The sequence below is a fragment of the Astatotilapia calliptera genome, chromosome 6 (assembly GCF_900246225.1).
Source record: "Astatotilapia calliptera chromosome 6, fAstCal1.2, whole genome shotgun sequence".
Taxonomy (NCBI): domain Eukaryota; kingdom Metazoa; phylum Chordata; class Actinopteri; order Cichliformes; family Cichlidae; genus Astatotilapia; species Astatotilapia calliptera.
The window spans coordinates 39549483-39554582 of NC_039307.1; the positions used below are offsets into that span (position 1 = coordinate 39549483).

At 39.7% G+C, this 5100-nt stretch overlaps 1 protein-coding gene across 12 annotated transcripts in view; it reads left to right on the top strand.

The window, feature by feature from the left end:
* LOC113024783 (teneurin-3) overlaps positions 1-5100 on the top strand; it is a 439740-nt gene that overhangs the window by 258706 nt on the left and 175934 nt on the right. The window lies entirely within an intron of this gene.

A 5100-nucleotide genomic window follows, 5' to 3' on the forward strand; every position in this document is an offset into this window, starting at 1 on the left:
TCTAAAGAAGATAACTGGACTCCATGTGCACCTGGCAACACAAATGAACCAGCTGCTAATGGATGGCACATACCCAGAAAGGCCGGACAGACCTGATCCCGAAGGATTCCCAGTAGGGAGTGCAGTGAGTTCTGTTGTTAGATGGAGTTCGTTGTGTTACAGCCCATCTGTGGGCCACTCTTGCTCGTGTTATTTTTTGGTCCATGAAGCAGTGAGTAGAGTGAAGTTCTAGCATACAAAGAGCTGAAGTGTCCACTGCAGTCACTGTCTGTGCTTTACATGCTTTATTTATTTATTTTTACTTTGAAGTTTTGTATGTGATTCTCCCGTTCCTGGTGAACTCTGCTGTAACTACACTGTTCCAAAAAATAGTAATGTCACAGCATCTTACTGTATATTTTACAGTTTTGTCTTTCTAGAATATCATTACATTTACTTAAGTAGACTGTGACTTTACATGTCAAAGGTAAAATAGCATCACTGTAAATATAGTAAAACACAATTTACTTGTTTTTTAAATATATTTTTTGTACATGTGCATATTTAGATTGTAAAGATACATTCAGAAATGTATCATAATCTCACAAATATTTGTCTGTTATGTGAGAGAATGATCTGTTAAATTCAAATGTAATACTATGGAAAAATATATAAAATGATCGAAAATTAATGAGAATAATCAATAATTAAAGGAGCATTTGAATTGTAAGTTTGCTGAAAAGTTCATGTCATCCAGGTCTGATTCAATAATTCAGAGGTAACAAGTGAAAATATAATTAATAGGAATAAAAACATAAAACATTGCACGGCCACGCTGTGCTAATTATATATTTTAAAAAATAAATGTAGAGGACCTTTTTCAGGGTCGCGGGGGGATAGGCTCCAGCGCCCCCCGCGACCCTGAAAAAGGATAAGCGGAAGCGAATGGATGGATGGATGTAGAGGTAGGAATTGCAATTAATATAAATCTCAAAGTATTCCCAACATTCCTGAACAGAAAGAGGCCTCTGCACCTGGGGTGAGGGTGTGGCCATGAAAACAATGTGACATGTCATTGGATGTTGGGACACATAATAACATGACGCTAAGCATCGGCCAATGAATGTGAACTAACAACCACAAGGTTGCGGGTATGGCTGCGCTGTAGGAAAATCCTAATGTGAAAGTATTTTACTGCATTTCACAGTTTTGTTCTGTTCTTCTAGAACATCATTAAAGTTACGTAAATAGACTGATTTCACATTTCAAATGTAAATTAACGTTAAATCACTGTAATGTAATAAAACATAATTGTCATGATTGTTAAATGTCTGTACATATGCATATTTAGATACAGATTCACAAATGTATCATGATCTCACAAATATCTGTGCGTTATTTGAAAGATTGAACTGTTGAATTCAAATGTAATGCTATGGAAAACTATATAACATGATCCCTATAAGCTTGTGTTACATCACATAAGTATTATAATCATTGCTGTTTAGGCCGTTTGTGGCTCAAGAGTTGGCACTTCGCCTTGTGATCAAAAGGTTGCCGGTTCGAGCCCCGGCTCGGACGCTCTCAGCATTGTGTCCGTGGTTAATAACACCTACTGGTGATGGCCAGAGGGGCTGATAGTGCGATATGGCAGCCTCGCCTCTGTCGGTCTGTCCCAGGGCATGCAATCCATTATTATTTACATTAACTGTATATTTCTGTACATTTACGTATTATGATTCATATTGCCACATTCAGTGACCTTGTTTACAGGTAATTTCATTGTTTGATCACGTTAAAATGTTCCTAATTTAATGTCTAAAAGCACTTGGAAAAGGCAGAATCCCATGTCAAATTAGCACAACAAACTGTATTGTCATTGCTGGAAATAACCGTATTTTTATGAGGAAGTTATTTTCTGATATTTTACGGTAGTATTTTGGCGCCCCAGCTGCTGGAATATTACCGTTTTTTTAAGATGTTTTTTTAACAGTGTATAACTGCTATTCAACTCAACATTCGGCAAGTGGAATACGTCATCTTCTTCTCCTGCAGTCAGGATCGTGTGAACAACACGAGAGGCTAACTTCATGCCAGTTGTAGGAGTTGCCATCAAGGGTGGGATTTATCAAAAATATGCTCCGTTCCCCCTGCTGTTCTTCTTAGGCCAGATCACTAACAGGACTGGCTGCAGATGGGGTGATGGAGCAGCTGTAGCTCAGGAGGTAGAGCAGGTCATCTACCAATCATAAGGTTTGATGGTTTGATCCTGGCTGCTCCAGTCAGCATGCCAAATATCCTTGGGCACAATACCAAAGTTGCTCTCCGGTGCTTTCGACTTGAGTATGAACATGTGCGAAAGCTAGACAGAAGAAATGAAAACTGCCTCTATGAGCGGGTAAATGAGGCATGTTGCACTGTGAGTGCTCCTGGAGAGTCCTTTGAAGGTAGCTCGTCTCATGTGTTACGTTCAGCTTTGCATCCTGTGTTGTGTTAATTAGTCCCACACCGTGAAAAAAAAATACTAAATACCAAAATAATGCCAGAAAATACCAAAAAATAACTTTCCCATGAAAACACGGTTATTTTCAGCAATGACAATACAGTTTGTTGCCCTAATTTTACATGGGATTCTGCCTTTTTCAAGTGCTGTTAAACATTAAATTAGGAACATTTTAATGTGATTAAACAATGAAATTACCTATAAACAAGGTCAGTGAATGCGGCAATATGAATAATAATACTTAAAGGTACAGAAATATGCAGTTAACAGTTGGTTTAAATAATAATGGATTGAATTCATAAAGCACTTTATGAGACCCTCAAAGCGCTTTATAATTCGCCTCTGGCCATCATGTAGGTGGAAGGTGAAGTGTCTTGCCCAAGGACACAACGACCGAGAGTGTCCGAGCCGGGGCTCGAACCGGCAACCTTTTGATTACAAAGTGAACTGCCAACTCTTGAGCCACAATCGCCCTAAATATCAATAATAATAATTATTATTTAATGTAAAAAAAGTTTATATGAATCATTTTATATAGTTTTCCATAGCATTACATTTGAATTTAACAGTTCAATCTTTCAAATAACGGACAGATATTTGTGAAATTAAGTCACATTTGTGAATTATTTTAACAATCTAAATATGCTCATGTACAGACAGATACGTTTAAAAAACAAGGAAATTATGTTTTATTACATTTACAGTGATTTTACGTTAATTTACATTTGAAATGTAAAATCAGTCTGTTTATGTGAATTTAATGATGTTCTAGAAGAACAGTACAAAACTGTAAAATACACAGTGAAATACTTTTATATTACAGTTTTTTACAGTGCAGTTGTGTTCCTTCCTTGTGTATGTAAGCCCTTTGTATCGTTCCCTCCAGTGTTGCGTTCTCCCTCCACACTGTGTCCCCCAGCCTGCCTGTTTAGTTTATTTCGTATTAGTAGTTAGTGCCGGTTTTCCAGGTGTTCAACAATAAAGCCATTTCTTTGAGTTTACCTGTTGCCTGCTGGAGGCTGTATTTTGGTCCTCCGTTCCTGCCAGACACACACAGCCCATGACACTGTATGCCATAAGTGAACAACACATTGAATCACAGATTTACACAACTGTGATGGTTTGCTTAGGGGGGGTATTAAAGGGCTTAATGAGTAGACTTTTAGCTCTGGGGTGCCAGCCAGGTTTCTCTCCTGGGATATGACATTGACTAAATTAAATTAATTACATTAAATAATTACAATACAAACCACATAATGCAGGATGTTTACCTGGACCACAGCAGTCAGTTCGACCTGCTTCCTTTCTGATGTTTCCCATCCTTTGAGTCCTGCGAGCAGAACTCTAACTGGCTGGCTCCAGGCAGGGTGTGGGTGGCTGTAGCTCAGGAGGTAGAGCAGGTCAACCGGGCCTCAAACCGGGCCTCAAACCGGGCCTCAAACCGGGCCTCAAACCGGGCCTCAAACGGCCTCTGAGCTTTTCACAGACTGTCTCTTGTATTTCTCCTGGTCTCCGACAGCCTTCCAACATTATCCAGCTCTCCTTTCTCTCTCATATCCTCTATCAACACACAAGCCTTATTCCAGGCTCAAGAGCTTTCTCCTGAACTCTGTCCACTCTCAGCCTTATCGCGAGCTCTCTTCTCTCTCCTGACCTTTGCCAGCCTTTATTGCAGGTGTCTGCCTATATTCTGTGCCTTTGGTAATGCTGCATTAGTGTGGTTTATACTCTATAGAGACGCTGTCCCTTTCCTGTCATGGTAAGATTGCTCTTATTCTTTTTTCCCCATCACCGCTGAGATTCTGTTCTGCTATAGTGGGTCATCAGAGTCTAATTGCCAAATAGCTTTACTTTCATTGCTCTAGTCCAATCATTGTCCTGCTTACCTTCTCCAAGCTAATCAGCCTCCTTCTGCTACGAGTGGCATTGAGTTTTTACCCAGGCAGTAACGGGAACACTAAACAGTCAAAGCACATGTGGACGTCACTGCTTCAGGTTCATTCTTTGTCCATACACGTGGATGAATGCTTGGTCTTCACTGCACACACATGCACATGCCTATAAACATACAGCCAGATACAGGCACAAAGCTAAAACACTTGGAGCATCTCTTTCTCATCAGTGCATCACTTTCTTTTTCACTATTTTTAAGAAGTGCAAATTGGACAAAGGAAGAGGAAACGATGGAGGGAGCAGACACATTTGTTTTGTGAGTACAGGGTCAAAGCTAACGTTGCACCCATACATTTTGTATGTATGCATGTGGAAGGCAAGGCAACAATGGCTCTTTATATGGCTGCTAAAAAAATGTTACTCCCTACTGAAGAAAACAGAGACTTTCTAAATAAAATCAGCGAGAGGGAGAAGTACAGACTGGTCCAGGATTCAAGGGTCAAAATAACCAATCAAAGTTGTGTCGCTGCTGAGAGGAAACAAAGTGACTTTGGGATGTTCTTAAACACTTTGAAATGTGTTTCAAAGTGTCTGAAAACTAAACGGACTTTAACAAAGAAGCTGATGTGCTGCACAGACTCTCAGTCTGCCTAAAGAAAGCAGAACATGAGCGAACGGTTGACAGTTAAGTGATTTCAGGAAGCTTTACATTCAGAAGACCAGCA